This window comes from Salmo salar, unplaced genomic scaffold (genome assembly GCF_905237065.1).
Source record: "Salmo salar unplaced genomic scaffold, Ssal_v3.1, whole genome shotgun sequence".
Lineage (NCBI taxonomy): Eukaryota > Metazoa > Chordata > Actinopteri > Salmoniformes > Salmonidae > Salmo > Salmo salar.
Window position 1 is genome coordinate 337501 of NW_025548249.1, and position 13314 is coordinate 350814.

Here is a 13314-nt window from a genome sequence, read left to right on the forward strand (position 1 = left end):
GCCACAGGACAGGAAGACCCAGAGTTACCAGCCTCATGAGGACCCGCCACAGGACAGGAAGACCCAGAGTTACCAGCCTCATGAGGACCCGCCACAGGACAGGAAGACCCAGAGTTCCCTCTGCTGCAGAGGATAAGTTCATTAGTTAAATGCACCTGTCCAGAGGAGGCTGTGTGAATCAGACCTTCATGGTCGAATCGCTGCAGAGAAACCCACTACTGAAGGACACCAATGAGAAGAAGAGACTTCCTTGGGTCAAGAAACACGAGCGATGGACATTAGACCGGTGGAAATCTGTCCGTTGGTCTGATGAGTCCAAATGTGAGATTTTTGGTTCCAACCGCCGTGTCTTTGTGGTTCCCACCGTGAAGCATGGAGGAGGAGGTGTTATGGAGTGGGGATGCTTTGCTGGTGACGCTGTCAGTGATTTATTTAGAATTTAAGGCACACTTCACCAGCATGGCTACCACAGCGTTCTGCAGCGATACGCCATCCCATCTGGTTTGCGCTTAGTGGGACTATCATTTGTTTTTCAACAGGACAATGACCCAACACACTTACCAGGCTGTGTAAGGGCTATTTGACCAAGAAGGAGAGTGATGGAGTGCTGCATCAGATGACCTGGCATCCACAATCCCCCGACCTCAACCCAATTGAGACGGTTTGGGATGAGTCGGACCGCAGAGTGAAAGAAAAGCAGCCAATAAGTGCTCAGCATATGTGGGAACTGTTGGAAAAGCATTCCAGGTGAAGCTGGTTGAGAGAATGCCAAGGGTGTCAGCTTTGAAGCATATAAACTCTGTAAAAACCGAAACGTCCTCTCACTGTCAACTGCGTTTTATTTTCAGCAAACTTTACGTGTAAATATTTGTATGAACACAAGATTCAACAACTGAAGCATAAACTGAACAAGTTCCACAGACATGTGACTAACAGGAATGGAATAATGTGTCCCTGAACAAAGGGGGGGTCAAAATCTAAAGTAACAGGTAGTATCTGGTGTGGCCACCAGCTGCATTAAGTACTGCAGTGCATCTCCTCCTCATGGACTGCACCAGATTTGCCAGTTCTTGATGTGAGATGTTACCCCACTCTTCCACCAAGACACCTGCAAGTTCCCGGACATTTCTGGGGGGAATGACCCTAGCCCTCACCCTCCGATCCAACAGGTCCCAGACGTGCTCAATTGGATTGAGATCCGGGCTCTTCGCTGACCATGGCAGAACACTGACATTCCTGTCTTGCTGGAAATCACGCACAGAACGAGCAGTATGGCTGGTGGCATTGTCATGCTGGAGGGTCATGTCAGGATGAGCCTGCAGGAAGGGTACCACATGAGGGAGGAGGATGTCTTCCCTGTAACGCACAGCGACAACAAGCTCAGTCCGATGATGCTGTGACACACCGCCCCAGACCATGACGGACCCTCCACCTCCAAATCGATCCCGCTCCAGAGTACAGGCCTCGGTGTAACGCTCATTCCTTCGACGATAAACGCGAATCCGACCATCACCCCTGGTGAGACAAAACCGCGACTCGTCAGAGAAGAGCACTTTTTGCCAGACCTGTCTGGTCCAGCGACGGTGGGTTTGTGCTCATAGGCGATGTTGTTGCTGGTGATGTCTGGTGAGGACCTGCCTTACAACAGGCCCTACAAGCCCTCAGTCCAGCTTCTCTCAGCCTATTGCAGACAGTCTGAGCACTGATGGAGGGATTGTGCGTTCCTGGTGTAACTCGGGCAGTTGTTGTTGCCATCCTGTACCTGTCCCGCAGGTGTGATGTTCGGATGTACCGATCCTGTGCAGGTGTTGTTACACGTGACCCTGCCACTGCGAGGACGATCAGCTGTCCGTCCTGTCTCCCTGTTGCGCTGTCTTAGGCGTCTCACAGTACGGACATTGCAATCTATTGCCCTGGCCACATCTGCAGTCCTCATGCCTCCTTGCGGCATGCCTAAGGCACGTTCACTCAGATGAGCAGGGACCCTGGGCATCTTTCTTCTGGTGTTTTTCAGAGTCAGTAGAAAGGCCTCTTTTAGTGTCCTAAGTTTTCATAACTGTGACCTTTAATTGCCTACCGTCTGTAAAGCTGTTAGTGTCTTAACGACCGTTCCACGGGTGCATGTTCATTAATTGTTTACGGTTCATTGATCAAGCATTGGGGAAACAGCGTTTAAACCCCTTTACAATGAAGATCTGTGAAGTTATTTGGATTTTTTTACGAATTATCTTTGAAAGAGATCAGGGTCCTGAAAAAAGGGATGTTTTTAACACTTTTTTTGTGTTTTTTTTGGTTCCTACATGATTCCATATTGTTTTATTTCACAGTAAATAATTAAGAAAAACCCTTGAATGAATAGGTGTGTCGACACACACACACACACACACACACAGTCTCTCACTCACAACCCTGTATCTATCCTAAGCATGTTGTAATCCTCCCCCCCCTTCCCCACAGTGACTACCAGTACCTGAGCGAGCACTTCCGGGAGGCCCACTACCTGTGCGAGGAAGGCCGCTGTGCTACGGAGCAATTCACCCACGCTTTCAGGAGCCAGATCGACTACAAGGCCCACAAGGCCTCGACGCACAGCAAGAACCGGGCCGAAGCGCGACAGAACCGACACATAGACCTGCAGTTCAGCTACGCCCCGCGGCAGACCCGACGCAACGACGGTGAGACTGGATACTGTGCGCTGTTTTCTGTTTTCTGAGAGAAAAAAAAAACACAACTTGGATTTCAGACCTTTGCTTGTTCCTTTCAAGGAGGTGCGGTGTCTGGAGAGGACTATGAGGAAGTGAGGTCGGGTCGAGGAGGAAGAGGAAGGAACCAACAGAACACCAGAGGTAGCTGGCGGTACAACCGGTCAGTATGACGTCATCACTACGAGACCAATTGTGTTACACGTCTCGCGCTAATCAACTTTTTAAGTATTGCATTTTATATCATACCTCCAAGACATGCTAACCTCTCACCATTACAATAACAGGGGAGGTTAGCATACCTCCAAGACATGCTAACCTCTCACCATTACAATAACAGGGGAGGTTAGCATTTATATATCATAACCCCAAGTACTTGAAGTAGGCTACCCACCTCTCACCCACAGACACAAACAAACATTATCATGAACACGTAGCCCTAGCTTCACCATCTGAAGTTCGCTAGCTAGTTCACTAGCAAGCTAAACCTATAACAAGTTATGAATGTATCATGCATTTAAATGGCTTAGACAAATAGACTGCTTGATGTAGCCAGCTAGCCAGGCTAATGTTGCTAACTAGCTAACCATGAGCGAGCTAGCTAGCTAGCTAGCTAGCTAGCTAGCTAGCGAGCTAGGTAACAGGCGTTTTTCAATTAAAAAACTTGCTCAAGACAGTTCACAGAATTTTTTTTTTTTTTTAAACAACTTTTTAGCCAATTTTAATAATTACTACATTTAGCTAACATGAGTTAATCCAGAGATTCTCACCTTCCCCTGAATTCAGCAGTCTGGTCCAGGTCACGGCGGCCCTGGTGAGTGACGTGGTATTTGTAGTTCCGTTACGATAGCCACATTAGCAGCTAATTAGCATTTTCATTTTTTTTTGGGGGCGGGGGGTTTGTAAATACAGGCGACTATATATTTGATAAAAGTCACCTTTGTCTTTAGAGAGATTTACACGGTTTAATCAAAACGTCACAGCCAGCGTAAACCTACACCGAAAACCTTTTTTAAATTTGAAGTGATTCTAATATCCGCAATGAATAAAAATGAATGTGTGGATAAACACATTGGAACCGTTTTGCGTGTTTTCACCCAGTGGTTTCTGGGTATTATATATGACTCTGTTAACTTTTTGCTGTGTTGTTGGTAGTGAGGAGGAGGACAGGGACTTGGCTGTAGCGGTCAGAGCCTCCATGATGCAACAGAGACGACAGGAGGACAGAGGACGAGACACCCAGGACAGGAGTGGAGCGCCCAAACACCGCAAAGAGGAGAGGACGGAGAGGCCGGAGAGGACGGAGAGGCCGGAGAGGATGGAGCGGCCGGAGAGGATGGAGCGGCCGGAGAGGATGGAGCGGCCGGAGCGGCCTGAGAGGATGGAGCGGATGGAGCGGCCTGAGAGGATGGAGAGGCCTGAGAGGACGGAGCGGCCGGAGAGGCCGGAGAGGATGGAGCGGCCGGAGAGGATGGAGCGGCCTGAGAGGACGGAGCGGCCGGAGAGGCCGGAGAGGACGGAGCGGACGGAGCGGCCTGAGAGGACGGAGAGGACGGAGAGGCCTGAGAGGACGGAGAGGCCTGAGAGGACGGAGCGGCCGGAGAGGACGGAGACTGAGGAGAGACCCAGGAGTTTTCCTATCAAACCTCCGGCAGAAACTCCCCCAGTGAAGACCATGAAGAGCAACCCTCTGACAGGAGAAGACTTCCCAGCTCTCCTGGGGCTGCAGCGCCCACACTGAGGTACACACACACACACACACACACACACACACACACACACACACACACACACACACACACATACACACACACACACACACACACACACACACACACACACACACACACACACACACACACACACACACATCCTGTCCCTGACCCAGGTCTCTTCGTAGCGATGCACCAGTCAACAGTTTGGACACATATATGGAATCATGTAGTAACCAAAAAAAGTGTTAAACAAATCAAAATATATTTGAGATTCTTCAATGTAGCCTTAATGACGGCAGCTTTGCACACTCTTGGCATTCTCTCAACCAGCTTCACGGGGTAGTCACCTGGAATGCATTTCAATTAACAGGTGTGCCTTGTTAATTTGTGGAGTTTCTTTCCTTAATGCATTTGAGCCAATCAGTTGTGTTGTGACAAGGTAGGGGTGGTATACTTACCTTTGCTGATCTTCGTCGGGAATGCACTCCCAGGACTCCCACTTCCACAAGAAATGTTCATTTGTTCGATAAACTCCATCATTTATGTCCAAATAGCTCCGTTTTGTTGGCGCGTCCAGAACACTATTCCAAAGGCATAACGCGCGAGCGCAAAACCCGAGACGAAAAGCTCAAAAGTTCCATTACCGTTTGTAGAAACATGTCAAACCATGTTTACAATCAATCCTTAGGGTGTTTTTAACATAAATAATCGATAATATTCCAACCGGACAATAGCGTATTCATCACAGAAGAAAAAATTAAAAAAATGCTAGCCATGCGTGAACGCGCATGAAGTAATAACTACATGACCTCAGACAGTCCACTGCTTGAACCGGCTGTTAATCCCTCAGAATTCACCATAGAAGACTCAAACAACTTTCTAAAGAGTGTTGCCATCTAGTGGAAGCCTTAGGAAGTGCAAAATTACCCCTAAGTCACTGTAGTTTGGAAAGGGAATACATTTTTAAAAAACTACAGCCTCAGATTTTCAACTTCCTGGTTGGATTTTTCTCAGGGTTTTTGCCTGCCATATGAGTTCTATTATACTCACAGACATCATTCAAACAGTTTTAGAAACTTTAGAGTGTTTTCTATCCAAATCTACTAATAATATGCATATTCTAGTTTCTGGGCCCGAGTAGTAGGCAGTTTAATTTGGGTACGTTTTTCATCCGGCCGTGAAAATACTGCCCCCTACCCAATAGAGGTTAAGGGATATTTGTCCAAGAAGGAGAGTGATGGAGTGCTGCATCAGATGACCTGGTTTCCACAATCCCCCGATCTCAACTCAATTGAGACGGTTTGGGATGAGTCGGATCGCAGAGTGAAAGAAAAGCAGCCAGTAAGCGCTCAGCATATGTGGGAACTGTTGGAAAAAGCATTCCAGGTGAAGCTGGTTGAGAGAATGCCAAGAGTGTGCAAAGCTGTCATCAAGGCAAAAGGGTGGCTACTGTTGAAGAAATCTAAACATACAATATATTTGGATTTAACACTTTGTTGGTTACTACATGATTCCATATGTGTTATTTCATAGTGTTGATGTCTTCTCTATTATTAAACAGTAAAAAAAATTAAGAAAAACTCTTGAATGAGTCGGTGTGTCCAAACTTTATACTGGTACTGTATGTTATAGGTATATAATGTGTGTGTTACAGTCTAAAGCTTCCCCAGGTCTCTGATGTATTATATATATTAATGTGTTACAGTGTTAAGGCTCCCCAGGTCTCTGATGTATTATATATATATATTAATGTGTTACAGTGTTAAGGCTCCCCAGGTCTCTGATATATATATTAATGTGTTACAGTGTTAAGGCTCCCCCCAGGTCTCTGATGTATTATATATATATATTAATGTGTTACAGTGTTAAGGCTCCCCAGGTCTCTGATGTATTATATATATATATTAATGTGTTACAGTGTTAAGGCTCCCCAGGTCTCTGATGTATTATATATATTAATGTGTTACAGTGTTAAGGCTCCCCAGGTCTCTGATGTATTATATATATATATTAATGTGTTACAGTGTTAAGGCTCCCCCAGGTCTCTGATGTATTATATATATATATATTAATGTGTTACAGTGTTAAGGCTCCCCCAGGTCTCTGATGTATTATATATATATATATTAATGTGTTACAGTGTTAAGGCTCCCCCAGGTCTCTGATGTATTATATATATATATATTAATGTGTTACAGTGTTAAGGCTCCCCAGGTCTCTGATGTATTATATATATATATTAATGTGTTACAGTGTTAAGGCTCCCCCAGGTCTCTGATGTATTATATATATATATTAATGTGTTACAGTGTTAAGGCTCCCCCAGGTCTCTGATGTATTATATATATATATTAATGTGTTACAGTGTTAAGGCTCCCCCAGGTCTCTGATGTATTATATATATATATATATTAATGTGTTACAGTGTTAAGGCTCCCCAGGTCTCTGATGTATTATATATATATATTAATGTGTTACAGTGTTAAGGCTCCCCAGGTCTCTGATGTATTATATATATATATTAATGTGTTACAGTGTTAAGGCTCCCCAGGTCTCTGATGTATTATATATATATATTAATGTGTTACAGTGTTAAGGCTCCCCCAGGTCTCTGATGTATTATATATATATTAATGTGTTACAGTGTTAAGGCTCCCCAGGTCTCTGATGTATTATATATATATATTAATGTGTTACAGTGTTAAGGCTCCCCCCCAGGTCTCTGATGTATTATATATATATATATTAATGTGTTACAGTGTTAAGGCTCCCCAGGTCTCTGATGTATTATATATATATATATTAATGTGTTACAGTGTTAAGGCCCCCCAGGTCTCTGATGTATTATATATATATATATTAATGTGTTACAGTGTTAAGGCTCCCCAGGTCTCTGATGTATTATATATATATATATTAATGTGTTACAGTGTTAAGGCTCCCCCAGGTCTCTGATGTATTATATATATATATTAATGTGTTACAGTGTTAAGGCTCCCCCAGGTCTCTGATGTATTATATATATATATATTAATGTGTTACAGTGTTAAGGCTCCCCCAGGTCTCTGATGTATTATATATATATATATTAATGTGTTACAGTGTTAAGGCTCCCCAGATCTCTGATGTATTATATATATATATTAATGTGTTACAGTGTTAAGGCTCCCCCAGGTCTCTGATGTATTATATATATATATTAATGTGTTACAGTGTTAAGGCTCCCCAGGTCTCTGATGTATTATATATATATATATATATATTAATGTGTTACAGTGTTAAGGCTCCCCAGGTCTCTGATATATATATTAATGTGTTACAGTGTTAAGGCTCCCCAGGTCTCTGATGTATTATATATATATATTAATGTGTTACAGTGTTAAGGCTCCCCAGGTCTCTGATGTATTATATATATATATATATTAATGTGTTACAGTGTTAAGGCTCCCCAGGTCTCTGATGTATTATATATATATATTAATGTGTTACAGTGTTAAGGCTCCCCAGGTCTCTGATGTATTATATATATATATATATTAATGTGTTACAGTGTTAAGGCTCCCCAGGTCTCTGATGTATTATATATATATATTAATGTGTTACAGTGTTAAGGCTCCCCCAGGTCTCTGATGTATTATATATATATATTAATGTGTTACAGTGTTAAGGCTCCCCCAGGTCTCGTGTATTATATATATATATTAATGTGTTACAGTGTTAAGGCTCCCCAGGTCTCTGATGTATTATATATATATATTAATGTGTTACAGTGTTAAGGCTCCCCCAGGTCTCTGATGTATTATATATATATATATTAATGTGTTACAGTGTTAAGGCTCCCCCAGGTCTCTGATGTATTATATATATATATATTAATGTGTTACAGTGTTAAGGCTCCCCCAGGTCTCTGATGTATTATATATATATATTAATGTGTTACAGTGTTAAGGCTCCCCCAGGTCTCTGATGTATTATATATATATATTAATGTGTTACAGTGTTAAGGCCCCCCCAGGTCTCTGATGTATTATATATATATATTAATGTGTTACAGTGTTAAGGCTCCCCCCCAGGTCTCTGATGTATTATATATATATATTAATGTGTTACAGTGTTAAGGCTCCCCAGGTCTCTGATGTATTATATATATATATTAATGTGTTACAGTGTTAAGGCTCCCCAGGTCTCTGATGTATTATATATATATATTAATGTGTTACAGTGTTAAGGCTCCCCAGGTCTCTGATGTATTATATATATATATTAATGTGTTACAGTGTTAAGGCTCCCCCAGGTCTCTGATGTATTATATATATATATTAATGTGTTACAGTGTTAAGGCCCCCAGGTCCCTCTGAAGGAGGACGACTTCCCCAGTCTATCTGCTGCCGCGGTTACGACCCCCGTGACCCCCGCCTACTCCGCCCAACCCAGGAAGCACTCCTCCTTCCAAGAGGAAGATTTCCCCGTCCTGGTCTCTAAGATCCGCCCTCCCAGACCAGCGGGGGCGGAGCGACCTCAGCCTGGAGCCAATCCAGCAGCAGCAGCACCTCCAAGCCGGTCATCCTTCCCGCCTCTTCCTCTAGACCTTCCTCTAACAACCCTCCTCTTCCTCTCCCCGCCGGCCCCCGGCTCCTCTCCTCCTCTTCCTCTCGGAGGAAAAAGCTCTCCGCCCGCCGCCCGTCCCCGCCCTCTGATGATGACGATTGCGTTGCCAAGACGACGAAGGAGCGCCGAGCAATTCCGACCATGTTGGATATCTCCTCTCTTCTCATCGTCAAAGGACCCTCTAAGCCCCACCCACCTACCTCTAAGCCACTCCCACCGACCTCTAAGCCCCTCCCACCGACCTCTAAGCCCCTCCCGCCGACCTCTAAGCCCCTCCCACTGACATCTAACCCCGCCCCGAGCCCCACGTCCAAGTCGGCCAAGAAGAAGAAACGGACCACGCCCCTTCCGCCATTTGGGAACCAAGTTCCTGTCCCCATGGAAACGGTCTCCAGGGTACAGAAGGAGAACGTTCCGGAGAGCCGCGCCTCCAAACCGCTGGTTGCTGTGACGACGACGGCGGCGGTTAAAACGAGCGGATTGGCTAACGGCCACCTGGATAAACCAATCACGGCGGCCCCCTCCCCGAAGCCCAGCCTGACCCCCCCTGGAGGAGGAAGAGGAGGAGTTCCCTGCCCTCGTCTCCAAGAAACCCCCCAGGTACAGAACTATCCCTATTGGCTCTACACATTACAACACACCAGACGGTAACGCCCCAGCAGTAACACCAGACAGTAACGTCCCAGCAGTAACACCAGACGGTAACGCCCCAGCAGTAACACCAGACAGTAACGCCCCAGCAGTAACACCAGACAGTAACGCCCCAGCAGTAACAACACACCAGACAGTAACGCCCCAGCAGTAACACCACACCAGACAGTAACGCCCCAGCAGTAACAACACACCAGACAGTAACGTCCCAGCAGTAACACCACACCAGACAGTAACGCCCCAGCAGTAACACCACACCAGACAGTAACGTCCCAGCAGTAACACCAGACAGTAACGCCCCAGCAGTAACACCAGACAGTAACGTCCCAGCAGTAACAACACACCAGACAGTAACGCCCCAGCAGTAACAACACACCAGACGGTAACGCCCCAGCAGTAACACCAGACAGTAACGCCCCAGCAGTAACACCAGACAGTAACGTCCCAGCAGTAACAACACACAGTAACGCCCCAGCAGTAACACCAGACAGTAACGTCCCAGCAGTAACACACCAGACAGTAACGCCCCAGCAGTAACAACACACAGTAACGCCCCAGCAGTAACAACACACAGTAACGCCCCAGCAGTAACAACACACCAGACAGTAACGCCCCAGCAGTAACAACACACCAGACAGTAACGCCCCAGCAGTAACACCACACCAGACAGTAACGCCCCAGCAGTAACACCACACCAGACAGTAACGCCCCAGCAGTAACACCACACCAGACAGTAACGTCCCAGCAGTAACAACACACCAGACAGTAACGCCCCAGCAGTAACAACACACCAGACAGTAACGCCCCAGCAGTAACAACACACCAGACAGTAACGCCCCAGCAGTAACACCACAGCAGACAGTAACGCCCCAGCAGTAACACCAGACAGTAACGCCCCAGCAGTAACACCACACCAGACAGTAATGTCCCAGCAGTAACACCAGACAGTAACGTCCCAGCAGTAACACCAGACAGTAACGTCCCAGCAGTAACACCAGACAGTAACGCCCCAGCAGTAACACCAGACAGTAACGCCCCAGCAGTAACACCACACCAGACAGTAACGTCCCAGCAGTAACACCAGACAGTAACGCCCCAGCAGTAACACCACACCAGACAGTAACGCCCCAGCAGTAACAACACACCAGACAGTAACGTCCCAGCAGTAACACCACACCAGACAGTAACGTCCCAGCAGTAACACCAGACAGTAACGCCCCAGCAGTAACACCACACCAGACAGTAACGCCCCAGCAGTAACAACACACCAGACAGTAACGCCCCAGCAGTAACAACACACCAGACAGTAACGCCCCAGCAGTAACACCACACCAGACAGTAACGTCCCAGCAGTAACACCAGACGGTAACGCCCCAGCAGTAACACCACACCAGACAGTAACGTCCCAGCAGTAACACCAGACAGTAACGCCCCAGCAGTAACACCACACCAGACAGTAACGTCCCAGCAGTAACACCAGACAGTAACGCCCCAGCAGTAACAACACACCAGACAGTAACGCCCCAGCAGTAACACCAGACAGTAACGCCCCAGCAGTAACACCAGACAGTAACGCCCCAGCAGTAACACCACACCAGACAGTAACGCCCCAGCAGTAACACCACACCAGACAGTAACGTCCCAGCAGTAACACCAGACAGTAACGTCCCAGCAGTAACACCACACCAGACAGTAACGCCCCAGCAGTAACACCAGACAGTAACGTCCCAGCAGTAACACCACACCAGACAGTAACGCCCCAGCAGTAACACCACACCAGACAGTAACGTCCCAGCAGTAACACCAGACAGTAACGCCCCAGCAGTAACACCAGACAGTAACGCCCCAGCAGTAACACCAGACAGTAACGCCCCAGCAGTAACAACACACCAGACAGTAACGCCCCAGCAGTAACACCAGACAGTAACGTCCCAGCAGTAACACCAGACAGTAACGCCCCAGCAGTAACACCAGACAGTAACGCCCCAGCAGTAACACCACACCAGACAGTAACGCCCCAGCAGTAACACCACACCAGACAGTAACGCCCCAGCAGTAACACCAGACAGTAACGCCCCAGCAGTAACACCAGACAGTAACGCCCCAGCAGTAACACCAGACAGTAACGCCCCAGCAGTAACACCAGACAGTAACGCCCCAGCAGTAACACCAGACAGTAACGCCCCAGCAGTAACACCAGACAGTAACGCCCCAGCAGTAACACCAGACAGTAACGCCCCAGCAGTAACACCAGACAGTAACGCCCCAGCAGTAACACCACACCAGACAGTAACGCCCCAGCAGTAACACCAGACAGTAACGCCCCAGCAGTAACACCAGACAGTAACGCCCCAGCAGTAACACCAGACAGTAACGCCCCAGCAGTAACACCAGACAGTAACGCCCCAGCAGTAACACCAGACAGTAACGCCCCAGCAGTAACACCAGACAGTAACGCCCCAGCAGTAACACCAGACAGTAACGCCCCAGCAGTAACACCAGACAGTAACGTCCCAGCAGTAACACCACACCAGACAGTAACGCCCCAGCAGTAACACCACACCAGACAGTAACGCCCCAGCAGTAACAACACACCAGACAGTAACGCCCCAGCAGTAACACCACACCAGACAGTAACGCCCCAGCAGTAACACCACACCAGACAGTAACGCCCCAGCAGTAACACCACACCAGACAGTAACGCCCCAGCAGTAACACCAGACAGTAACGCCCCAGCAGTAACACCAGACAGTAACGCCCCAGCAGTAACACCACACCAGACAGTAACGTCCCAGCAGTAACACCACACCAGACAGTAACGTCCCAGCAGTAACACCAGACAGTAACGTCCCAGCAGTAACAACACACCAGACAGTAACGCCCCAGCAGTAACACCACACCAGACAGTAACGTCCCAGCAGTAACACCACACCAGACAGTAACGTCCCAGCAGTAACACCAGACAGTAACGTCCCAGCAGTAACACACCAGACAGTAACGTCCCAGCAGTAACACACCAGACAGTAACGCCCCAGCAGTAACACCAGACAGTAACGCCCCAGCAGTAACACCACACCAGACAGTAACGCCCCAGCAGTAACACCAGACAGTAACGCCCCAGCAGTAACACCAGACAGTAACTTCCCAGCAGTAACAACACACCAGACAGTAACGCCCCAGCAGTAACACCACACCAGACAGTAACGCCCCAGCAGTAACAACACACCAGACAGTAACGCCCCAGCAGTAACACCACACCAGACAGTAACGTCCCAGCAGTAACACCACACCAGACAGTAACGTCCCAGCAGTAACACCACACCAGACAGTAACGCCCCAGCAGTAACACCACACCAGACAGTAACGCCCCAGCAGTAACACCAGACAGTAACGCCCCAGCAGTAACACCACACCAGACAGTAACGCCCCAGCAGTAACACCAGACAGTAACGCCCCAGCAGTAACACCAGACAGTAACGCCCCAGCAGTAACACCAGACAGTAACGCCCCAGCAGTAACACCAGACAGTAACGCCCCAGCAGTAACACCAGACAGTAACGTCCCAGCAGTAACACACCAGACAGTAACGCCCCAGCAGTAACACCAGACAGTAACGTCCCAGCAGTAACACCACACAG

The 13314-nt window shown here is 47.5% G+C and overlaps 1 pseudogene; it reads left to right on the forward strand.

The window, feature by feature from the left end:
- The window catches only part of LOC106593794 (E3 ubiquitin-protein ligase ZNF598-like), a 60073-nt pseudogene that overhangs the window by 27540 nt on the left and 19219 nt on the right, over window positions 1-13314 (forward strand).